The sequence below is a fragment of the Pipistrellus kuhlii genome, unplaced genomic scaffold (assembly GCF_014108245.1).
Source record: "Pipistrellus kuhlii isolate mPipKuh1 unplaced genomic scaffold, mPipKuh1.p scaffold_m20_p_3, whole genome shotgun sequence".
Lineage (NCBI taxonomy): Eukaryota > Metazoa > Chordata > Mammalia > Chiroptera > Vespertilionidae > Pipistrellus > Pipistrellus kuhlii.
In genome coordinates this window covers 27,164,253-27,191,108 of record NW_023425529.1, presented here as the reverse complement: position 1 = coordinate 27,191,108, position 26,856 = coordinate 27,164,253, and the positions used below count along the sequence as shown (strand labels likewise).

The 26,856-nt window shown below is 37.4% G+C and overlaps 1 protein-coding gene across 2 annotated transcripts in view; it reads left to right on the top strand.

Moving 5' to 3' along the window:
* Nucleotides 1-26,856, top strand: part of SOX5 (SRY-box transcription factor 5) — a 941,098-nt gene that overhangs the window by 439,953 nt on the left and 474,289 nt on the right. For both annotated transcript variants that reach the window (XM_045587843.1, XM_036455682.2), the window contains exon 6: nt 20,750-20,888. The gene's annotated coding sequence lies outside the window, so the exon portion shown is untranslated. The remainder of the gene's footprint in view (nt 1-20,749; nt 20,889-26,856) is intronic.

The window sequence follows — 26,856 nt, the reverse complement described above, 5'->3', positions numbered from 1 at the left end:
TCAAATTTGGATTAGATATTGTGTTTATTGAGCTCTTTTATAGTATTAGCATCACTATTAGAGAGATAGTTAATCTACATGAAATATTTTCAAATCATCTACATGTTTTGTATCATATAATTCCTGACAGGAATATGCAAAGGCAATTTTTCAGTTTTACAAATTTTATTTAGATATCTTGTTCTTTCAGAGGAGTTTTTTTAAAATATAAAATTGTGCCCCCTAGTAACATTGTCCAAATCTTTGTAATTGTTTTTAAAATAATAGGAAGTAAAAGTAACCCATTCTTATTCCTGAACTTAAACAATATATCGTTTTGACGTTTGTACCTTGAACATTGATTGTACTATGAAAACATAAAGCAGTAGTAAATGTTTGCAACACAAACATTCTACCAATCACTTCTAGTTCTGTTATGGGATAATTCTGTTTTAAAATTTACAGGTGGACTTAGATACTAATCAATCAGAGATGTTTCATCATTTATCAAAATATAAACCACCTATAGTTTATAATCAGAAAAAAAGTTAATAAAATATCAGATATCTCAAAAGGAAGAGTTGACCAGTTCAATCACGTGATAACATCTAAATTATCAATGACATATTCCAAAGGACTGGCTGATCTTAATTTATATATTGAATCTGGGTAAGCAGTAATTAATGGTTTCAAAATAGGTATATGTGTTTTAGTGCCATTTCAAGATTAGAATATTTTTACTGCAATTTTGCAAATAATTCCTAAATGATTGTATCTCTCAATTAATAAAAATATAAATAAAACAAACATTTTCATTATTTAGAAAATGTAAAAATATAATGTTTACTTTTTCATGTCATACCTTTTTTAGGTGCTTGGAAAATTGCTTTTTTCAAAATTTCATTAACAATATTCTAATGTATAAAATAAACAGCTTCCAAAGGACAGTTACATGGTTCCTTATAATCTTGTTAGAAAATCCCTTTCAGAGTTGATTTTATTGTAGGCAAATTATTTAACCTCACCGGGCCCAGGTTTCTCCAATTTAAAGTGAAAACAAACAAACAAACAAAAAAACTTACTATATAAATTCTAAAGCAACTTCTTGGTCTATAATTCCATATTTAGAGCATTTCTACCCATTCTACGTTTTCTCTAATTTCAAACAAATATAATGTATTTTCATTCTTTTGGCCAGCTACATGAGGTGACGTTAAACAGCAAAACTAATGGGGATGAGAGACCATCATTTACAATTGGACACAGTTGTACTTTTTTGGGGGGTATCAGGTTGTAAAAGATTAATGACAAATAGAGAAGTAGGTCTTGAGGCTCTCAAGTCATTGACACAGAATCACCAAGTCATGGTAACAATAATTCTATATAATAAAAGAGTAATATGCAAAGTTACCCTAATAGTGGAACTACTGGGAATGACTGGTACCTGTGATGCACACTGACCATCAGAAGGAAGACACTCAATGCAGGAGCTGTCCCTTTGGTGGTCATTGTGCTCCCACAGGGGGAGCTCCACTGAGCCACAAGCCAGGTGGTGGTGGGAGCCTCTTCTGCCTCCTAGGGCAGTCTAAGTCACAGCTGGACATCCTTAGCACTGCCAGCTTAGGCCCAGACCCCTGGGGAGCCCGGTCTCCCAGGGAGAGGGCCTAAGCCGGCAGGTGGACATCCTCTGAAGGGTCCTGGACTGCAAGAGGGCACAGGCCAGGCTGAGAGCACCCCCCTTGTCCCCCAATGCATGGATTTTTGTGCCCTTGGCCTCTAGTTTTATTCATAAAAATCTACATTAAAACTAAAAATTGTCATCCTTTGATTGCTAAGGAGGTTAAGAGGACTGCTTAAAAATGCCTAAAATGGTGTTCTAGAATCATTATGTTATATAAAGTATACCTCAGAATATACCTCAGAAGGTTAAGCAAAGACCTTATATGCATTCTGCCTAACCAGTTGACATAGACAATAGTTCTGTGAAGGCCTGGTAGGGATGGGGTGATAGCAAGGTGGAGGGGGTGAGAGGGGAGAAAAAGGGAGACATCTGTAATACTTTCAATAATAAAGAATAAAAACAATTTAGAAAAAAAGGAAAATTGCATCTTTTGGATATTCTCAAAAAATTTAAAGAAATTGTTTTACAAAGACATATATTCTTGAAATGCTAAATGAAGTTTTAAACAGCCTTGTAGTTCCTTAAAATCAATTGAACATATAGGGTGAGGGCCTTATGGATTGCACACAGAAACTTGCTGTCAAGCACCATGCCTCCACCTCACTTGGAGTTCTCACCATCTGTCACTGTGTATCACAAAGCCTCCTGAGCAGACTTCTGGACTCCTGTCTCTGATTACAGGTCCATTTATTTCATTGATGATGCCAGTTATCTTTTAAAAATCCAAATCTGGTATATCATCTTCCTGATGGAAAAGCTCTGATGACTTCCAGTTGCCAACTAGCTAAAGTCCAAGAGCCCAAGTCAGATAAATAAGGCCCTTATCTATCTTACCCCCACACAGTTTCCTGCCTCCTCCTTCTGCAGTTGCTTACCCTTGTCCAAGATATGCACTCACAGCCTCCAAAACTATTGCTCATCTTCAAATCCACAGGCACTTCCTTTCTCTCCTCTCTCTCTCTCTCTCTCTCTCTCTCTCTCTCTCTCTCTCTCTCTCTCTCTCTCTCTCTCTTTCTCTCTCTCCTCTCTCTCTCTCATCATTTATGCCTTTTAGTGCTCTCTTTTTAAACCAATTCTTACCTATTTACCACAAAGCACAACATATACATTTAAGAATGAATAAAAGTTAACTGCAGAACAGCACAATGCAACTGAATAATGAGATTGATGAATTCAGTTCACTTTACCAAATTCCAATACTTCGTTGATGCATCCTGTTTCAATGAGAAATAAAGGGTTCGGTTCTCTATAGTTTTTGATGTTATTTAAATATTTCCAAATTATTCTTAAGGTTTTTTTTTTTTAAGTTTATGTAGTTAAGTGTCATTCATAATTGCTATGGGTATGTTGTTAACTTATCAAATTGCCATTTTGAAGCCACAAACTAAGGTACTGGGATTTCAAATACTTTTCAAAGAGCATTACCACCTTATATAAATTAGTAATTTCTTTTAATTGCTTCACATGTTTCAGTCTCATGTGGATTTTTGAAGTTGCATGCAGCTTTGATGTTTTATTAATTATTTTCAAGGTGGCTTTCCTTCCAGAGTGAGGCATACATATTGATTTTGTGTACGATGAAGACTGAAATTTCTATCTTGACACTGATACTTCTTGCAATCAGTTCTAGAAAGGGTTTAATCATTTTGCAGCAACTCTCCAACAGTTAACTGTTGGCTGCCAAAGTTCAATTTAGATAAGTGAAGGGGAAGAGTTTAGAAATTTCACACGTTCAATGTGTGATGGGAAAAACCCAATATAATGTATTAAAGATGCAGCCTTTGGAAGGAAAACACTGAGCATCATAAGGATCCTGCGCCCCTCTCCAAAGGTTTGCAGTCAGGTTTGGTTCAGAAAAGCCCTCGAATGTGCTGGAAGCAGCTCTTGGAAGGGGCTGTGTGTGTGTGTCGGGGAAAGCACCAGAGTAAGTCTTGGTTACACAGAGTCTGTAACATCCACTGCAGTAGCCTGACAAAAATGGGTCTGTGTCGTTTGCCACTGCCAATCTTCATGATTGATACAGATTGCTGGAGCCATATCTATCATATGGTGCTCCATATTGATTGTTAAAATCTGCAAAATTTGGAGTGTATTTTTTCCATATCATTGGCTAATTTTTTTTTCTGTGCCAAAGTGTTTAAAAGCAGTTGACCTTTGCTCTGAATTCTTAGTTGTTGCCATGACTAGAAGGAAACTCTATCGCCATTTCTTTATCCATTATATTTGAACAATGATATTGTAATCTCATTCTTATGGGGTATGGTAAGGATAGCTGCACATTTGGACAGTCATTGTGGAAAGGTTCTGAGTAAGTCGATTGTTTCTATTTTTAGAGATGGTTAAGATATTTTATTTTTAAAATCATTAACCAGACTTAAAGAGAATTAGAACTCTTATGTCAAATAAATTCTTTTAAGAATTTAAGAGGTTTTTTTCCTTACAACCTTGACAACAACAACAAAAATGAAGGAAATTGTTTGGATCTTTTTAAATATTGGGATTGGTCTTATTTATCTATAGGATTCAATGTAATCAACATGAATATGAAAATACTCCCGACTTTTTCAAATGAAAAAGATCCTGCCTGGCCGAAACCGGTTTGATTCAGTGGATAGAGCATTGGCCTGTGGACTGAGGGATCCCAGGTTTGATTCTGGTCAAGGGAATGTATACCTTGGTTGCAGGCACACCCCCAGTAGGAGATGTGCAGGAGGCAGCTGATCTTTTTCTTATCGATGTTTCTAACTCTCTATCCTTCTCCCTTCCTCTCTGTAAAAAAAATCAATAAAATATATTCAAAAAAAAATCCTGCCTGTTGGCAAGAGGCAAGTGCCCTAGGAGAGTGTCCCTTCAAGCACCTAGAAAGTCAGGATTGTTACAAAGTCAGCGACCAGAATGCTGGACTGTACGGCTGGAAGGGACCCACATAAGAATGAAAACAGATGGTGTTATCGTCCTATCCCAAGCAGTGTGCAGATTTTTTTGGTCAGAGTCTGATTAAGGTTTCTGAAATTATTAAGTGGCTAGATAATAGAGAATAAGAAAATGAGAGCACAGAGGGCTTGCCAAGCCTTTAATGCTCACTTAAACAGAACCGCCTGCAGGTTCAACAAACTCATGCCTGCGTTTTGTGGGTTTCCACGGTCCCTCTGCAGAAAAGTTGTTTTGGGTGATGGTCACCATTTTAATTAATGGAATATCAAACTATATGTTTACCAAGATAATAATAAGCCATCCAAACCCAGATGCTAGATGCCACACATGTTGGCATGTTGGAGAAGGGCTCTGAGAAAAAAAACCCCAAAAAACCAAAAATAAAACCCAAGCATTCTCTCCTTCTGCAAGCTGGATTTAAATTAAATCAATGGAGGCAAAGTTACAATCATTTTTGTTTTCCATCTCTAGCAATCATCCATCCCACCTTCCTCTCTCCCTTATTCCATATCTAATAATCAGCAGTCTCCATTTCTTCATCTCCAGGAGCTAATTTCATTTCTTGAATTTGCTATTATATATTCTATATATGTCATACTGTGTGTACTCACACACACACAGATTCACCCCCACACGCACATACACATATTAGCATATAGAGATTCAACAAGGGAAGAAGCCTCATGTCTTTGTGTGCAGACATTTGCACCCTCTGAGTGTTTCCTTTGTATCGCATAGCACATTAGTATAATTCTACTTTGTCCTCCTTGGTTCCTTTAAAACATATTCATGAATCAAGCAGTTTAGCAAAAGTCAAATAAACAAACAAAACTCAAGCTACTAGATTCTGTATTTTTCTTTCAGTGTGATTCCAGCTGAGGATCATTTAAACTCAGAATTTGATGATTGAAACCATGTTTTGTTCTCTCTCTTTTTTTTTTTAATTGGGGGTCAGCTGTGTCTTTTAAAATATAATTTCCTTAATGAAAACGATAAAATGTTTCTTCACTTCATGCGGGCAGCTTTGGATTATGGTTCGAGCCCCTATAGATTGGTCAATCTGTAGTCTTACAGTGACCCCTTTTAAAAGTAGATATATCTGTTCCATTCCTTCTTCGGGACAGTTGACTCAGATCATGGTGCTGTGATGTGGATGAATAGGACTTTTAACTATACTCTTGCCTCTTGACAGAGAGTCTCAGATGGTATAAAACTAGGAAAACCTACAGGCTTTGTTTCTAAATGCCAGTGACAATTAATGACGTACATGATCTATCAGCAGGAAGGTAGCACATTGATGTTCGGAGGGTAAAAAAGCATAGCAAACCAATTTTTCCAGGTCATGCATAGTTCTAGTTTCAGATTTCTGAGGAGGGCACCACACTTTTGAGAGAGGTGTGATAAATGCTTCAGGTAAACACTGAAAGCAAATTCAACACGGTGGTTTGAAAGGCTTTGGAATTTCTTTTTTCATGTAAAAGTTTTGATCATGTGAAAAAAGTAAGACTTCTTAAATAGAATATTGAGGGTTTTTTTTTGTGTGTGTGTGGTAATTCACAGGAATAAACATTGAGCCTGACACCAGGTTTGTGTGGGAGTAAGGTAAATTTGGGCTCAATGACTGATGTTCTGTTTGGGGATAAACATTAGATTCCATATTGCTACTGTCTGCCACTACTCTTGTCATTAATCAAAAAGATACTAATGTGTACAGCAGTGTTTAACTGTATTTAATGTAATTAGTGTTTATAATCACTGCTGGTAGCTATCCAGGTACAGGTGGTCGCTTGTTTGTTTCTTCCTGCTTTAAGATTTGAGATCATTCACTGTCTCTCTATAGAATTAGAATCTGACTGTGCAGGTTTGATTTGATCTGTTGACATTGGTATCGTTGGTGGTCTAGTGATACTAATTTAAAATTTATATATTATGGACATCACTAAAGTGTTGGGAGAGATGAAATCAATTCACTTGATTCTTATGTGTGGCCTCATTAGAGGTCAAGTGCCTCCATATAATATATTTTATTGATTTCAGAGAGGAAGGGAGAGGGAGAGAGAAATAGAAACATCAGTGATGAGAGAGAATCATTGATCTGCTGCCTCCTGCATGCCCTCCATTGGGGACCCAGGCATGTGCCCTTGACCAGAATTGAACCCGGACTCTTCAGTCTGCAAGCCCATGCTCTATCCACAGAGCCAAACCAGCTAGGGCATATTCCTATTTGGAAATATCTATGAGTTTCAAAGTAAAAAGTGAATTTGAAAAAAAAAATTGGAAGCAGTGTGATTCCATTGAACTTATTCTATACTTTGTCTACATTGCACTTTTATAGAAATAGGATAAACAAATTTTGAGTGTGAATTAACATATATTCAGTATCTTAATAGTAAATATTAGTGTTTAATTTCCATGGCACAAATTTTAAATTTTACAAATCATCCGGCCAGTGTGGCTCATTGGTTGTGTGCTTTGATCTATAAACCAGGAGGTCACAGTTCAATTTCTATCAGGGCACATGTCCAGGTTGCAGGCTTGATCCCCAGTAGGGGGTGTGCAGGAGTGGCCAGTCCAAGTTTCTCTCTCTTCGATGTTTTTATCTCTTCTTCTCTCTTTCTAAAAATCTATTTAAAACATTTAAAAATTATTAAAGTTCACAGATTTAAAATGTAATGTAGCTTTTAGAGAGAAGATATCTCTTATTTTTTTATGCTAACATCATTTTAATTGATCCACACTTTAAAAGTCATGCTAAAAGAGACCAATTAGTAAAAGAAACAAAATTTATAGATTATCTGAAGTTGATAACTTCTTAAACCACTAAAATTATAGTAGAAATTTCTTAAAAAGTCATGTGATCTGTTTCACTTTTTTAAGCTCGTTTATTCTTTTATATAGTACCTATCAACTAACCGAAAGCTGTGAGCAAGAGTAAAGAAGCAATCAATAAATAAAAATTGTCCAGTCTTTCTATTAATACATGATTTTGGACAATTGCTTAAATTCATTGTATGTTATTTCTTTTACAAGATCTCAGAAGTGTGTAATTGGGGCACTTGCTAGGTAAAAGGTCCAATTTGAATCACTATTGAAACATTCTGGTTTCTAATACAGATGTTCATTTGAAAATGATAGATGGTCCTTCAGGGACCCTGAAGTGTTTTCATGGATTCTCATGCCTGGTTGGCAGTTTTATTGCAAATGGGTGTAAATCAGGAAAGTGTGCTGGAAATACATTTTATGTCATCTTTAAAGCAACTGTTAAGTTATCATTTCAAAAAATGAAGAGGCCATTTTTAAGGAAGGCATCACAACGAGGTATTGACACAGATAGAGCAAACATGTTCCCAGACAATTATCCCCAACAGTTACTCATTAATTACAGCTCATGTGGGAGGAGCATGTAAGGTAAATATTAAAGTCAAGGTGGCCCATGGAGCCTACATTTTAAATTTGCAGCACCTGCTGGGTTTATTTTTGGGGTGGAGGGCTTGGTTGTTGTTGTTCCTTTACAAGATGTTTACTGGCTAGCAAATTGGATTTGAACTCATCTGCTATAGGTACCAGGTGAACTCATCCTCTCCTAATGCAGCTGTTGTTTGCTTCTTCCAGAATAAATATTACAATTCTTGATGAACAACAGCTGGAAGGCTTGCATGTGGTTGCATTTCTCAAGGGTTCATAGAATTAAATCACTTGTGCACCACTGACAACTGCAAATGGAGAAGGAAAGTATATTCCGTCACAAGATGTCAGCAGAAAATTATTTTTAAAAATATATTTCCCATGTTTATTTTCCTTTGAGCTATACATTTTAGTATAACAAATGACTTAGAGGATTATGTTGTACCCAAACATTCTCTATGACTTATCTACGTTTGATTTTTAAATAATCTTTAAGAAATTAATGTGTAGTGAGTGCCAAAGTCCAACTTATCAAATGCAATTGCAAACTGATTTAGAACCCATGCAGTATGCTTACTTCAGAACCATAGATAGAGAACCTAGTTATGGTGGGAATCAGGAAACCTGAATGCCATCCCATGTTTCAATCTTACCTCACTGTGTGCCTTTGGGCAAGTCAGTCTGCGTTTCAGTTTATTCATCTCTAAATTGAGGGAAAGGGAGCAAGAGATATCTAAGAGTCCATCTAACTTTTAATTTATATAGTTTTTCTCCCTGCAAATTCTGTCATGGAAGTGATGAACAACTTTGCTTAGCATTTTCACAACATACTCCACTCTTCCTCAAGCTCTTTATTCATCTTTTTAAACAAATATATATATTTTATTGATTTCTTACAGAAAGGAAGGGAGAGGGATAGAAATCCAGAAACATCAATGTGAGAGAAACATCAACCAGCTGCCTCCTGTACTCCCACCCACCAGGATGTGCCTGCAACCAAGGTACATGCCCTTGACATGGGACCTTCCAGTCCGCTGACCAACACTCCATCCACTCAGCCAAACTGGTTTCAGCATCGACTTTGTTCATCTTTTAATGGAGTGATTCAACACATCTTTTTTAAAGCACTATCTATGAACCAAACATGATGAAATCAAAAAGAATAAGATTTGAATCCACTTATTATTGAAATGAGGGCAAATATTTTTCATCTTCTTAAATCATTTGTAAAATGGAGATAGCAATAGCTGCCTTATGGGGTTGGTGTGGAGATTAAATAAGGAAATGTAGTCAAGCATTTAGCCAGATAGAATGCGATTAAAGTTGTTATTAATATTGTTATTATAGCATTCATTTAAATTTTAGACTATTAATTGGGGGCATATTTAATGGTTTATACAGTATAAGTATGCCATAACTGTTTGAAATAGCTAAAGAATGACAAATACAGATTTATGTTGAGCAAGTTAGTTACCCTCTTTCTTGGAAACTTGGGGCAGAAATGCTATGGTAGTCTCCCCTCATACCCAGAATTAAATGAGTTTAAAATGAGATAATAATGAAAATTTTGCAGGATAATGTGTCATATAAGCTTTAAAAATGTTTGTTTCAACCAATCTATGGTGATTAGGTAAAACTAGCCTAGTTTTGTTCTAGAAAAAAACTAATTTGTGGAAGTTGTATCTGGTAGAGAATTGCTGGGAAAGGGCATAAATAAGGGATCAGGGATGACAGAAATATGCTATATCTTAATCTAAAGCTATTGCATAGATCTATGGTCGGCAAATTGCGGCTCTTGAGCCACATGCGGCTCTTTGGCTCCTTGAGTGTGTGGCTCTTCCACAAAACACCATGGCCTGGGTGAGTCTATTTTGAGGAAGTGGCGTTAGAAGAAGTTTAAGTTTAAAAAATTTGGCTCTCAAATGAAATTTCAATCGTTGTACTGTTGATATTTGGCTCCGTTGACTAATGAGTTCGTCTACCACTGGCATAGGTGATTCCACAGGGAAAAGTTGGTTTTTCATTTTATTGGTAAATGTTACCTAAAAAATGTTTGGTTTCTTCCCTAAATATAAAGACTGTGTTGCACTTTATAACTAGTAAAAAAAAAAATCTCAGCAAGTCATAATATCTTTGAATGCCATAACCAAAATATTATTCCCATACAATATTTTTTTCAGCAGAACATAAAAATGAAAAGAGCCCCGTGGTCCCATGAATTCCCTGATGCCTGAAAGCAGTTGGAGGAACACTCTGTGGTTCTATGTATTTCACCACCCAATTGTTCCAATTTGGCACACCGTATTTTAGGATATTTATTGCCTCGTTCTTGGACCTACTCTTTCCCCCTGGCAGAGACACAACTGTACATTACGGAGTATTAGTCTTACAAGGACCTGGTCAAAAGGACATGATCAGTCCTATCGCCTCTGTCTTCATGTATTTCTCGAAGATGAGGAATAACTTGTGACTTACTCCAGACAAGCTTTATTGAGGATTGGGTCTGTAGGAAGGGGTGGACTTGGGGGAGAGGGACAGGAAGTGGAAGGGACAGCATAAATATATACACATGGGGTGTGGAAATAAAGAGAGACATTTTTTGTTGAGGCCGGTTGCAGAAGCAGTTTCTGCTTACACTGCTGAAGATAGTCTGAGATTAGTGGCGTTGTCGCAAAGTCAGGACAAAGACAGGCTGTGTGAGAGGGATCGGTGTGTTTGCTCAGCAGAGGTTTCCCTCCAGTTGTTGACAGATTTAGCTGGTGTAAGGTTAGGCCTGCCTCTCTCCTCCCCGAGATTGTCAAGAGGCGATCGTGGCAGAGGGAATGGCCATGTGGAGTATACCATGAATCCCCTATTTGTGTAGTAGCTGTAGCTGACTGGAGGGCTTTAATATTGAATGGACTCCAGATTGCCTAAATTGCAATCACAGTGTTTATTTAAATAGTCTATGGGGACCATTAAAACATTTTAACTTTTGCTCCTATATTTCTCCTGTTATGAAATCTCGAAGCACGTTGGGGAGAAAAGAAAAACCCAGCCTTGTAAAAGCATTAGGATGCTATAAGTTCTCCCTGCAGCCAAAAATGCTTCAAGAGTTTCAGCTCTATGAACTGATGTGTACTGTGATGGATGGGATCCTGCTGTGGTCCCAAACTAGGGATTTTCCTTGAGCAGATACCCTAATCCGTCACAGTGTAATCACTGCTCTCTCCGCCCGGGACGGGCTTTCTGGTATTGGGTCTCCACTCGGGATGCTCAAGTCCGTCCCTCTCACAGTAATGCTATAACCCCGAAGCTCTAAAATATTGATAACATGAGACTGTTGTAATCACATGACTGCTATGAAATGGTTAAACTTTAACTTCACATGCAGAAAAGCTAGTTGCTTTACTCCACAGTCAGAGCCAGAATGGTGCTGAAGCTTCAGTTGGATGTGCGAGGACAAGAACTTGAGGCATGGAGCAAAAGTACACCTATTTTGATGGCTGGACTCTGAGCGCAAAGCAAGACTTTAGTTTCCATACGCTGATTTAAAACAATAGAATTGGCCCTGGGTGGTTGCTCAGTGGTTAGAGTGTTGTCGTGTACTGAAGGGTCATGGGTTCGATTCCTGGACAAGGGCATATACCTAGGTTGTAGGTTTGATCCCAGGCCCCAGATGGGCATGAGTGGGAAGCAAGAAATCTCTCTTTCTCTCTCTCTTTCACTTTCTTTCTTTCTCTCTCTACCCCTTCCCTTCTTCTTTCTCTAAATACAATCAATGGAAGCAATATCCTTGGGTGAGGATTAAAAAACAACAACAATAAAATTGAAAATACTTTACAAATCATGGTCACTTAGAGTGCTAACAAAAATCTCTATACTTGGTTCCTTCCCCAGGATTAAGACTCGCGTCCCCCACCCCCTTTTTTTTGTTTTGTTTTGTTTTGTTTTTGAAGTTCCTAGGTCTGGAGTGCCATATGACAACACTAAGCATGGTTTTCTGATGTCAGAAGCAGCCAGCTTCCAGAGATCTTTCTGAATTGCTGAGCTCAATTCTCCACTTTCATTTATTTATTAATTTAAATTCCTGCTAAGTTTCTAGGACTGTGCTCACTGCTTGGGGCTTTATTAAAATCGGTTCCTGTTTTTGAGGCTTCAGGATGAGAGGAGGAGGGGTACACCTCATTAGAGGGGTTCAGGGCACTCCCAGGGCCCAAGGAGCCAACCTATCTGTATTTTTTAGCCCAGTGTTTATGCTGGTGATCGCAATACCTATCTATCTCAGAAACAAACTGGGGATAATGTGCTAATGTACATAAAGAGGCTCTGGCCTTTCTTGAAATAAAGATATTATAAGAATTTGGCTAAGGGCATGAGAAAATCAGCAGTGACAGACCTTGAAGGGAAATAAGCTCCATTCTGCCATTTGATTTGACTGAGATCACGTGCTGGGGAAGATTCTTCTCCATCACAAGTTTCCTGGAATATCATTTTATTTATCATCATGAAGTACACTAAGGATAATTACTTCCAAAGACTTCAGGACCTAGGAGTAGGTTCCCCTCCAAAAACAAACAAAAAAACTTTACATTGCTCTTTATTCCACAATAGAAGGTAAGATTTCAGATTTCTTTTGATTTTATGTTCCATATTCTTGGAACAATATCATCAAAATTTCCCATTATCCTGTTGCATACTTGCCTCTCATGTATAATTCTTTTCCTGAGATGCAATATTGACTAAAATCCATACATTTTTTATGGAAGACCCATTTAATCTGCCAATTTCCCTTTTCTTATTAACATTACACGTATATTTCTTTAAGAATTGATCCATTGCTGATTTAGTTTCTCTTTTAGTTTCATATTGCTTTTTAAATGCCTCTTCCTCTCCCCTCCCCCCTTACCTCCTCTCCCATCCCCTCCCCTTCCTTTCCTCCTCTTTTCTCCCCCTCCCCCTACTCTTCCCCTCCCTTGTCCTTTCTCTTTCCTGATTGTATAAGCATTGTGCATTATCCAAAGAAAATGCAAACTGTAGAGAGAGAAGTGAAAAATATGTATAATCTATAAAACTGATGATTGTTCTCAGACTAACAAGGAGTTCACCGTATGCCTTCTATGTTTAATAGGGAGGATAAAGTATATAGAGCTAATTGGAAGAATCTCTGCTTGTTTTAGGAGTTATACTAAATAATATCTACCTTTTACTTAATATCCTTCTACCTTCTAGAAATACTCTTTCTAGGACTGCCACCCTCAAATATATATATATATATATATATATATATAAACAAACTTAATATAATATTGAAAGACACTAGAATTTGGGACTGCAAAGAAACCTGTATTGCAATTATTTTATTTTTCTGGGACAAACCCCTTGGTATTAATGCTGCTTGTGCTTGTTTTGACTATATTACATTTTGCTGAGCCTCAGGACTGCTTTTGGAAGGTTTAGAAGTATCCAGGGAGGCGCCTGCCACTCTGATTATTCATACCCAGCTCTTTATTTTTATTTCAGACATAAAATAAAAACACACCCTGGCTTCTGCTCAGACTCAACTGGCATTCATTTTGAAAACAAACCCCAAACTGACCAAATGGCAGCAATACAAGTTGTGTGTATGTGTGTGTGTGTGTGTGTGTGTATGTGTGTGTGTGTGTGAGTCATCTCTCATGTCAATCAAAGTTCATTTATGGAAGCATTAAATTCTGGTGCTGGCCAGGCCACCTTTAGACAAATTAAAATGGGTTGGGTTTTGGTAGGCTTGGAACGAAAGCCCAAAAGGAAAACTAGGGTGATGTTATGACTCAGAAAGTGACTCTTCCTTCTAAAGCAGAATGAAGCCAGTGGGAGAATTAGTTCTTTCAGGAAGATGGCAACTTTTAGGTGAAAGGTTAAATGGAATATCTGACCACCTGTGTTCATCATGTTGTGGTTCAACTGTGTGCCATTTTGGATAACTACTTTCTCTTCACCTTTTCCCCCATTGCTTAGTTACAAATAAGCGTAAGGTTTTCCTTGTTGTTCTCTTAAAACATTTTTTAAGGGTGACTGTGAACTTTTAACCACTGGTGCCTTTTCTACCAGAGGTGACTTTATTTCAGTAATGTATTAACTAATTTCTGCAGAAATGTAACATGCTTTAATTTTCTACTCTGCTCTTTTTATAAACACTGGAAAATATCTCTCTATAGTTATACTCTGGAACATGCTGCTTATTCTGTTTACGTATAAACAACATCAATTCTAGTTTTCACACTTTGTGTTCATTCTCTCTGTTTTTTTGTTTTGTTTTGTTTCGTTTTTGTTTTTGTATTTATATCTAATACTTCTACAAAGGATTTTCCCAAGGATTCATTCAACAAACACTTGAGCACCCATTATGGGCAGCTAGTTCCTCTTTTTCACTGTGTCTTAATCAAGCTATTTTAGAACATTTTCTTTCCTATAATCGATTCATTTATACTTCAGGATTTTATTAAATCTTGGAAATAACTACATGCATCAGATTGTGCTTTTTGTTTTTTGACATTTGCTCTTTTAACAGTAACAGCAAATGTTAAGACCTTTGTGCCTTTATCAGCCTTTCATGTCAACTGATAATCAGGACAAAGGTTTATATCTTTTTGGCAAATTGATGTGATTGCAGAATTGCAACTATTTTAATCCCAGTACATTTACCCCTTCTGTAATTATGTATTTAACGACCAATTATTCATATCCCACTATCATTAGATTGTAAGTGTCTAGAAGCATTATAATATTTTTTGAATGAAAGAAGAAAGGAATAAATACATGGATCAATAAGCCTGGTCTCTTTCCAAGAACAAAACTCCTTTATAGGAAAGTTGACTCACCTACTCTGAATTAATTCAGTATTGAGGTGGTTTTCTGATGATGGGTGCTGAGCCTTTGTATTATTTGAAAAGCAGAGCCAGATAAAGTAAGGACTGATTTTTCATGGAGACCATGAAGTGAAGAGGTGAAGAGATGGGAAGGTTGACAGTGGTCATTGTGGTTGTGGGAACTTGGCAACAAAAAATCATGAACTTTAGCATTGAATCCATTAAAAAAATTATATATATATATATATATATATATATATATATATATATATATATATAAATTTTTATTATTATTTTTTTTTACAGAGAGAAAGGGAGAGGGATAGAGAGTTAGAAATACCAATGAGAGAGAAACATCCATCAGCTGCCTCCTGCACACTCCCTACTGGGTATGTGCCCTCAACCAAGGTACATGCCCTTGATCAGAATTGAACCTGGGACTCTTGAGTCCGCAGGCCGATGCTCTGTCCACTGAGCCAAACCAGTTAGGGCAAATTGGACCCATCTAAGGGTTCTTTATTTTGGAGGTCCTATACCCTACGTTTACCTTAATAGCTTATACTAGAGGCCTGGTGCATGAAATTTGTGCATGGGAGGGAGCGGAGTCCCTCAGTCCAGCCTGCACCCTCTCTAATCTGTGACCCCTTGAAGGCAGTTGTACCTGCCTCTCACAATCCAGGACTGCTGACTCCCAACTGCTCCCCTGCCTGCCTTCCTGATTGCCCCTAACTGCTTCTGCCTGCCAACCTGATCACCCCATAACCACTCCCCTGCCAGCCTGATTGATGCCTAACTGCTCCCCTGCCAGCCTTTAGCCCCTAACTGCCCTCCCCTGCAGATCTGGTCACCCCTAACTGCCCTCCCCTCAGGCCTGGTCCCCCCCCAACTGCTCTACCCTGCAGGCCTGGGTCCTCCCCACCCCAGCTGCCCTTCCCTGCAGGCCTGATTTCCCCCAACTTCCCTCCTTTGCCATCCTGGTCACTGCTAACTACCCTCTCCTGCTGGCTATCTTGTGGTGGCCATTTTGTATGCACCTGGGGACAGCCATATTTGACCACATGGGGCAGCCATCTTGTTGGAGTGATGGTCTATTTGCATATTACTCTTTTATTAGATAGAATAGAGGCCTGGCAGGGGCCAGCTGGTTTGCCCTGAAGTGTGTGTCCCAGATCAGGGTGGGGATTCCCTTGGGGTGTGGGGCAGCCTGGGTAAGGGGCCTGTGGTGGTTTGCAGGCCGGCCACGCCCCCTGGCAACCCAAGTGGAGGCCCAGGTATCTGGAATTTATTTAACTTCTATAATTGAAACTTTGTAGCCTTGAGCAGAGCCAAGCCTCCTGGTACAGTCATTTTTGTTGGGATTTATTTATCTTCTATAATCGAAACTTTGTAGCCTTGAGTGGAGTCCAGGGCTGGCAAAGGTTTGTGGAAAGCTTGGCTTCCTCCATTGCTAGGGAAACCCAAACCTCCTGCTCACTCCATGGCCACAGCCATTTTGGTTGGGTTAATTTTCATACTTGCTCCTGATTGGCTGGTGGGCATGGCTTGTGGTTGTGGCAGAGGAATGGTCAATTTGCATATTACTCTTTTATTAGATAGAATATGCTCAAACCTGTCTCCATGGATTCCTAGGTGTGACTAAAACCAAGTGTCATCCCTGTGGAAACTGTACTTATGTTCTTTGATTAGCAAGAACATCACTGCTAAGTGACTTGTATATGATTGTCTCACCTTCTTCTTATCACTGTTCCTGATGTCTGAAACTTGTAACCTCTCTTCAACTTTGAGGGGTTGGAGGGCACAGACTTATCAGCCAGACCTGGAGTCGAAGGGACATCAGCTAGTTAAGATTTGGATCTTAAAGTTAATATCTCTGCCAGTCCATGGTCATTCCTCTCATAACTTTAGGAGAATCTGGCCATTACTTATACTCCTATCTCAAAACTATTGTACCCGTCTGTCCCTTTGCAAAGTGTCATTATTCATCAGGAGGCATTTCTACACAACTGGGTTTAATTTTGGAGTAAAAGCATCTATAAATTGAGGATGATTACCTTCCAATTTGCATTTCCAACCTCAGCTTAAAAGTTAGTATTTTAGAAGAATATATATGAAATCTCTTAACTGATAGCCTATTTTTGTACCTTGTGACCCCATATTATGATCAGGAGATCCTGGGCTATAAACTCTGTCAAATGAACACATCCTTATGTAGAAACATGCATATTTTAAGCCAACAACTTTTCTGAGACATGCAAGTTCACTATCTATCCATTGTTTAATTCAATAAATACTTACTGAATATTTACTATGTGCCAGGCCCTTTTTAGGGCCAGGACACAGCAGGGAACAAAGTGAGGTTTCAGAACCATATAAAGTACAGTCTCATGTGGAGATGTAGATAATAACCACATAAATGTTTTAAGAAAAACCAAACATATTTAAATTTATCATGGATGCAACTTTAAAATTGTATTATCTTACATTTCTGGATTATTATAAAGTTTTTAAACCATTTTCCTTGTTTTTCAATGTTCTATTTGATGTATTTGAAAGCAGTTTGTATTCATATACATAGATGAATTTATAAAATATGTAAATTAGAAGCACATACCCTCACTGATGGAATTGATCTTGTTCCATAGCTACTGGATGTTCAAAAGTAAATTTAAAACTTACTATAGTAGTGTACATAATAGTTATCTTGGGTGCTTGATATAATGCATTATGGTCTCCTTGGATGAGTTTTGGGAGCCTGCATTTTTATAAGCAAACAAGCCAAATCTCATGCTGGTTGCCAGAGGACCACACCTTGAAGAACATCATATTGGACAGTTTATCAGAAGGGACTTTGGAATGGCCACTCTGAAAATTGAATGCTGATACCTGGTTGGTGCGTCCAATTCCCCACTGACATTGGTGGTTCATTTGATTGTTTTTAAGGCCATGTACTAGTGACATGAACTACTAAGTTAAATAATTCATGAACCCTGAACCAAAGGATCTCCCAGTTTATCTACATCACAGACTTCTCTGCCATTGTATAACGCTATAATGTGGTATTTTCCACTTATATGCTACTTTTGCATACAAGTCTTATTAAATTACCTCATTGACCCTAGATGTATGAATGTTTTTATTACACAAAGTTGTCACTACAGATTAAAACAGGCTCAGAGAAAATTGGTTAAGTAGGTCAAAATCATAGAGCAAATATGTAGCAGAGCTAGATTCTCTGATTCCAAGATCAGATTTCCCCCCCATTTTATTGCAATTGTGTGCCTTATGGAATACTAGTTCAAATTTTAAAGTATTTCTTCACCTACCACAGATGTATTATAATATTCAGAGATTTTTCAATCTTTATAAAAGTTGTAATATACTGTATTCCCTGCCATTAGAAAGTGAAACATTCAGCATTCTTAAATAAAGCCAGATGCCTCCACTGAGATTGGCAAAGATCTTTTGTAATAGGATTACTTGTTCATTTCAGAAAGTTATGACAAGTGACAAATGAGCTAATCTTCAGAAATAACGTATAGACTTCCTGGGAAGGAGCCAGTGTTTGACCACCTCCATTCTATGTTTCTATCACTAAAGACTTCTCTTGGGCTAGGTAGTGCCATCACTAAGGTTCACTCTTTGATTTGCTATTTGTAACTGTTATCTGTGTGTTCATTCGCTCATTCATTCACTCATTCACTCAATAAACATTTACTGAGCACCAATTACATACTAGAACAGGGCAAGTCCCCTATTTATAAAATTATGAATAAGACATGTTCTCTACCCAAATATGAAGCAAATGATATGTAATTACCACAGAGATGTGAATAAGGGTCTGTTCTATGATTTCTCAACTCTGACAGTTACCAGTGGAAATATTGGTTGGAGAAGTGAGTGTGTGGGTGAATTCGCAGAAAGGGTTGAAATTTGTTATAGCTACGCATCTGGCAGTACTTAAGAACTATGAATGATTTCATGTTTCCGTGGGCACATGGTACATTATAACACATTATGTAATATGCTGGTTGATAAAGCACTTTGTAATAGTAAATCATGGTACCTTTCTTCTCTCATTCTTAAATCACTGGCCACACATTTATTCTCACAGTATTGTTCCCAGGAGTTGTAATTAGGGTGTTTTTTTGTATTATCAGTAATAGAGTGGTAACAGCAGTCTATACTTGAAGAATGTGAGACACCAGTCACTTGCCTAGAGCCACTCCACGAAAGATTGGCATCATCTCCTCTCATCATTCTCTGTTTAGTTTCTGAGGCTCCAGACTTGTGTGAAAGAATTGCTTGACTGGATATTTTGTTCATTGATTTTTCTTATAACTCAGTGTGATGCTTCATTTAAGCAGTAGAATTTTCCGTGGGTGGCCCACTGGCAAGCTCGTCCTCTTTAGGGCCATGTTTTTTTTTCAAAAGTTGTCAGAAGGCCCCACCCTTCTACTGCCTACTACTTTTTCCACCAGAGAAACCATACTTGAAGAGCTTTGGTCTATAATAATGGTCTGAGTCTTTGTTGGCTTGAATTTAAGGCACTGTCATATATTCCATCATCAGCTTCTGTCATAGCCCAGTGGTTTCTTTTCTGGCAAATATATGCATTAATCTTATATCACATATTCTCTAACACACACACACACACACACACACACACACACACACACACAATGTTAAAAACCAATGTTGATGAATCTAGAGAGAGAAGCCAGAACTAAAGGTGAAAATTTTTGCAGACTTGATTCTACTCAGTGTTTAGCTATTCAGTGGAGAGATCTGGAAGAAATAATCATGTTTTTAAATCCAGAAGAGAATTTTATTTGCATGCTTCCATCGGGGCAGATTCTTATCCCTTTCTTGCAACTCCTGTACCTCAGTTTTCCAACTATACTGTCAGGTGGTGAGCCTGCCTCTTAGGTCTAACAATATACTATGTGTGACTTCTATACAAATACTAGAGGTCCGATGCACAAAATTCGTGCAAGGGGGTCAGCCTTCACAACCATGGCGGATTGCCTCGGCCCTTGTAGCCCCAGCTTAGGCTGGAAGCTCGTCAGGAAGGACATCTGGAAGGATGTCTGAAAAGTCTTTCGGCTGTCTGGTCTAATTAGCATATTACACTTTTATTGTTATAGATGGTGATGCCACTTGATGGCAATTAGTTGATTCAACTATTTCAATATTTGTTTGTTTCTCGAATATATCTTCTTTTCTATTTTTTCTCTCTCTCTCAAATTGCTATTTAAAAAAAGAACAAAACTCCCGTTCGAACACAACAATTATTTGAAACCATTTTCCACAGAGCAAGAGAATACTTTATATAGTAATGACTAGCGAGCCATGTTTTAATGCTCATGTGATTGACGCAGAGGTTCACAACAGTTCCTCTGGAACCATTCTTGCTTCTTACATTATAAGGCCTGTTCAAGGGAGGGAGCAGAAGAGGGAAAGTTGCTTTTCTGTCATATCGATGCAACGGGTATAAGGCAACCATATAAACCTTAAGTGATTCCGTTATTACTATACTCTAATTACTGACCTTGGACTTTTGGTGATATAGAAGAAAGTTCTCAGAACCAGATTTCTTAGTTTTTTACAAGGTCCTAGGTTTTGAGCTTGGTAAAAAAGTTAGTGTTGACACTGCAGTAGTAGCACAATAAAGTGGGGACTTGGTTTCTATAAAATGCTATTTGTATCTGGAAAATCGGTTAGGTATGTGACGGAACATTATGTCTACAAAGTGGACACATGGCAGTGGTTGGTTCTGGTCCCTTAGCAGACACATTGAGGCCAATTGGGAAGGATAACATTGTCTGAAAGGCAAGAGAAACGAACTTTTGGTGTTCCCTGATACTTAATACTGAGACTTTTTAAAGCATGTCCCTTTGTTCTTTGTTTATTCCTGATACAGGAAAACTGAGCCATGATCATTTCTTCTTTCTTCAATCCTGATCTAAGAGCTCCAATTTTGGTATGAAAACCTGTCAACTGTAAGAACTAAAATCATAAGAGAAACTGCCAGCGTTCACTGAGGACTTACTACTTTCCAGGTATCTTGAGTTTTTTGCATGCATTGTCTCTGTTAGGTGATTGATTAGCTGGGGCTATTTTGGCCATAAATGATGGAAACCCAATTCAATCAGTCTTGAATGTAAAAGGGGAGGAGTTGTTGTTGTTTCAAATAAGTGAAAATATAAAGAGCTGCCTAGCTTCTGGCATGGCCAACCCAGGCTCATTCACTATCTCCAGCTCTCATTTTTCTTTGCCTTTCTCAGCTTTGGCTTCATCTTAAGTCTGCCTTTGTGCATATGGCTTCTGCTCAAGCAGATGCAGTCCTTTATCCTTAACTAAAAAAAGTTAGAGCTTCTTTCTTCATAGCTCTATCATAAGTCCAAGTTTAGCTGAGGGGATGAAGTACATTTTTGGGTAGGGCATGGTCATATGCTTATCTCTTATTTGAGAATGTGAGACCAATTGTTTCCAACAGAAAAAAAGATGGTGGTTGTTTTTTGTTTGTTTTGTTTTTTTTAAAAAAATATTTTTATTGATTTCAAAGAAGAAGGAAGAGGGAGAGAGATATTGAAACATCAATGATGAGAGAGAATAATTGATAGGCTGCCTCTTGCACACTCCCTACCCAGGCATGTGCCCTGAAGGAGAATCAAATAGTGACTTCCTGGTTCATAGGTCTATGCTCAATCACTAAGCCATGCCAGCTGGGCTATCCTTTATTATTATTATTAATTTTAAGAAAAGATACTAGACAGGTGAAAAAAAATTAGTCTCCATGATAAAGCTGCAGTATTGTTTTTTTCTAGTTCACAAACGTAAGAACTTTGCCTCAACTCACACAATAAACATATTGGAGAATGTGGAATATAACCCCATCTGTTTGATTCCTAAGCCCATGTTTTCACTAAAGAGGTATCAAGCAAGGTTGAGAGTATAAAGACTAGCTTCAGAATGTGTAGAGGTATGATTTCATTTAGACTAATCCTGTGGCCTTGAGGAGACATGTAATCTTTTCAAGCCTCGATTTTATTTTACATAAAATGGGAGTAATAACCAAGACTGGTTTGGCTCAGTGGATAGAGCATCTGCCTGCGGACTGAAAGGTCCCAGGTTCAATTCCGGTCAAGGGCATGTACCTTGGTTGCGAGCACATCTGCAGTAGGGGGTGTGCAAGAGGCAGCTGATTGATGACTCTCTCTCATCGATGTTTCTAACTCTCTATCCCTCTCTCTCTTTCTCTCTGTAAAAAAATCAATAAAATATATTTTTTTAAAATGGGAGTAATAGTTGTATCTACTTCATAGGGTAATTGTGAAGATTAAAGTGATATAAATGGATAGACTGATTTTTGTAGTCTTGACACATAAGTGCTCAATAAATTCTGACTTTTTTATAGTGTCTTATTTTGTTTTTTGATTAACTACAAAACTATTACTGAAAACACCAGTTGTTCTGACTTCACTTTTATCTGCTGATTTAACCACAAGTGCAAGTTGAATTTGTAAACTCAAACAGTCAACTGATTTAAATCTCCAATTTCTTCCGTTGCCCAGCATGGCAATTTCATTTATTTAATTTAATAGTTTACATTTATCTTATTTTTTTACATTTTAAATATTATTTTTAGAGTCTGATATGACTGTTTAACGCTTTTATCATTGGTTAATGAAAAGGAACATTTGTACAGAGAGGAAACCACATTATTTTAAGACCATCTCCTTCATACTACTTAGAATCTTGTAAAAATGATGTACTCTGCTAGTATTGGTTGATTTCATTTGTGTTTTAATTATAAGTTGTATCTTGAAAGACCATCCATAGGGATGATTTCAGAAAAAGATAGGATTTCCTTTTTCTGAACTTCTTAAGTGAATACAGATTTGAGGCTAGCACTGGGCATCAGATATGGGCATTTGGTGGGAAAGGAGGCTATGACCCTCCCTGCCACAGACACACTGGCCAGCAGGGAAGATTCCTTCCTCAAGGTAATCCATCTTTCCTTTCTTATCTATGTCATTTTCAGATAAAGTAAAGGCAGCATAGTGGGAACATGATTTTTTTTAGCAAATGCATTAAAAACAAACAAACTTTTGGACTAAACAAGTAGGTTCTTAAAACTGTCTCCATGGTTTGCATTGCCCATGTGCCAGCTGTGGGCTTTGTTTACCTGTGATGAAGAAAATTACCTGTTTAGCAAGTATCGCTTTACTAATTTAGCTATTTCCTTCGCACACATTTAGAGATTTTGGTATAATGGGAGTGTTTCTGAATATGGATTTACTATCAGTGAAACACGGGAGAGCTGTTTTCCGAGTAAGGTGAAATTTAATGCCAGAATTTCAATATTTAAATGTCTTAGAGATTAGACTATAATGATAAAGATGCAATATGATATGCATATAGGGTATGTATAAACAACTATGTATAAAACACTGTATATAATTATATAGAGAGAACATCTCTAGCAAGTGCTAATTTTAAACTCCTTAAATGTTACAATAAAATAAAAAAGCGTGGTTAGATTAATGCAGTGAGTCTCGAGTCTTGGCTATAGACTACTCAAAATGAAGCACATATTTGAGGTACCTCTGCACAAGAATCACAGAAGGCCCCCTAGCATTACTCTTTACCTAATTTGATCCTCCCACCAGAGTAAGAGGCTTGAAAAGAGCCTTACACTAAACTATTTAACCTGACTTTATCTATTTTTAAGGGCTTATTACAGCAACCTGGTCAGTATTCAAAGTCACTTACTCTTTTCATGTGATAAAACAGTTTGGCCACTTTCTAAATTGTAGCATTTGGACTGGTTGCCTGAAAGCTAAAATACCCAAATATTTAAACCAACCTAAGATAATACCTATTCCCTCTGTATTTACAGCTTTTTCTTTTCTTCTCAAATGTAATAACACTCAATAAACAAGAAAATGCTGCAAGCATCTTGGAGTTTTGAGCTAATTCCTCAGCGAAGAAAATGTACTGTGTCCTTGTTATATTTAGTACAAAAATAAAAGGAACGTCTTAGAGACAGAAGTGATTTTTCTAGTTGGTTACCTCTGCTGAGATGTATTGATTTCTATTGGTAGTACTTGCCTCTGCCTACAGTTGTACATTGTGTCCAGGGATTTAGAAAACAGAGCTTTTAATTCTTTGTAAATAGCAGCATTGTATGAAAGGTTTTTGTTTTGTTTTAACTGCAACTACAAAAAAATATTGTGCACATCGGTTTAAAATGAATTGACCTTTGTTTCGATGAGGGTGGTGTGTTACTGGTTATGGAGTGACTCCATTTGCCCATGCAAATAAGCACAAAGCCAGGATATCATCAGGCAGTGGCAAAATTAAGAGGCAGGTCAGATTTAATGGAAACATCTGTCATTAACCCTTTTACAGAAACTGCCTCAGGGAATCCTTGCAGATAAAAGCTATGCTAAGCTATTTTACCTTGCTTTACTGAGCTGCAAAGCGATGGCAGGCATAAAGTACAAATTCTGCTCAGAGGATTTACTTGAAAGAATGGCACATTTTAGAATATGGAAGAAAAAAAAAACACACACACACAAAATAAAACAAAACAAAACACAAGGCTTATTTGGTGTGTTTTTCTCTCTACAAAAATTTTAATTTTTAGGTTTAATACCAGTAGACTTATTCCCTGTTGTTGGCTACATTATGTCATTCTAGTGGGCATCATCTTTTAGTTATTTGTGTTTATTGAGAGATGGAGTGAAAGAGAGGAACAAAAACAGAAAGAGAGAAGAGGGAGAGAGAGAAAAAGGGAGGGAGGGAGAGAGAGAGAGAGAGAGAGAGAGAGAGAGAGAGAGAGAGAGAGAGAGAGACATTGATGTGAGATAAATGTGGATTGGTTGCCTCCTGAGACACCCTGACCTCAGATAGAACCTGAAAACCTAAGTATGAGCCCTGATAGGAAATTGAGCCTGCAACCTTTTTGGTGTAAGTATGACACTCCAACCAACTAGCCACCAGGCCAAGGCAACTGGCATGCCATTTTTTTTTATTAATACCTGTACTCACAAATGAAATATTTTCATGCTTTTATCTGAAAATATGGAAAACACAAAATTAGAAAATAATGCCGTATCCAAGCTGCACATGATAATATATTTTTCTGTTGTGGAGTGGTAATAAGAAAAAAGTTCATTTTGCTAGCTAAGCATTTGTTGAAGATAAAACGACTTATGAAAGTTTAACAGTCATTTGAATGCTGTATATTTTTGTTGCTTTAAATTATGACTTACTAATAGCACAAATATATATATATATATATATATATATATATATATATATATATATAACTCAGTTTGCATTTGCAGTGAAATTGAAAACACAGTTTTCAGAGTTTATAAGTCAGGCAATAAATTATACTTGAAAATAGATTTTTAAAAAAATATATGTAAGTGAACATAATAAATGAATAATAACTTGTTAGTAGATAAAGAGGATGAAAGGTAGAAATCCCTGATTATTTCCATAGTTAATTAAATCCAAAGAATTGTGTCTGATGACTTAGTTATGTTTATTCACAATATAATTGCCCTTAAAATTATTTTGTTCTTCCTTTCTCTTAATACTTTTATTTTCACATTTACCTTGATTGTAATATTTTATTAATCATCTCTTTAAATGATAAATTGTGTCTTTCTCCCTTAACTTTCTTTGTCTTGCAAGTATCCTGATATCACTATAGTCTGGCCTTTTCTCTCTTATTCTTTTCTAATATTTTTGATAGTAGATGCAAAGTCAAGCTTACCTCTCTTTTGATTACTTTTTCTTATAAATAAAGCTTTAAGCCTATCTAACCACAAGTGCATTGTAGAATGAACAAAGTGCCCATTAGCATTTTCTTTCAAAAGGTAAATCATCTCTGTTGCATTGTGTGTGTGCAAGTTCGTGGATTCATATCAGTGTGTCTGTCTATCTTTGTGTGCTCATCAGATGTGGTGATAAGTGTATCTTCTCTGACCATTATAAAGCTCTTTTTTCCACAGTATATGTGATTAGGCACCTAATCAGTGTGGCTTTGAAATGACAAATGGTTTCATACACTAATACTTCCATTCAATGTGTGACTCTCCTATGTTCAGGAAGGAAGGGCATACGAATGTTCAAGAAAGTTGCAGTATGACCCCAGAGCTGATTAAAGATCTAGAACTTCCAATGCCATCCCTTCCTCCAAAATCATAGTGCTGTGGGCACTTGACCCCATGATAAGTCTGACCTGCTTAGTTAACTAGATAGTAATGCAGACTCTGGGGAGAGTAAGCTGCCTTCCATCAGCTCACAGGAATGTGGCATATGCCAGTAAGACATTGCCTTTTCACCCAGTTTAAACCATGTGCCTCCGAGGTGTCATTGTCTTTCCTACATGTTTCCTCACTAACGTTGTTCTTTGTATCTAATGGTTGGACAAGATGTTTTAGGATATTAAAATCTGGCTAAAGAGTCTATTTTGAGAAAAACCTTACTATTATATTTCCATTTTTATCAGGTTTTAATGATTCTCTTTGAAGGAATCCTTTCGGTGATTAAGTGCTCAGAGAAAGATCTGTCAGTCAACAAACATCCTGTCCCTGGTTTGCAGATAGGAAACACTATGCATTGAAAAAAAGTGCTGGTGTGGCTCAGTGGTTGAGCATCCACCTATGAACCAGGAGGTCACAGTTCAATTCCTAGTCAGGGCATATGCCCAGGTTGCAAGCTTGGTCCCCAATAGGGGGCATGCAGGAGGCAGCCAATCAATGATTCTCTCTCATCATTGATGTTTCTATCTCTCTCACCCCCTCTCTTTCTCTCTGAAATTAATAATGTGTATGTATGTGTGTGTGGTGTGTGTGTGTGTGTGTGTGTGTGTGTGTGTCTGTGTGTGTGTATATATATATATATATATATATATATATATATATATATATATATATATATAATGAGTATACACACATACACACACACTCACTCTAGAGGCCCTGTGCACAAAATGTGTACACTGGG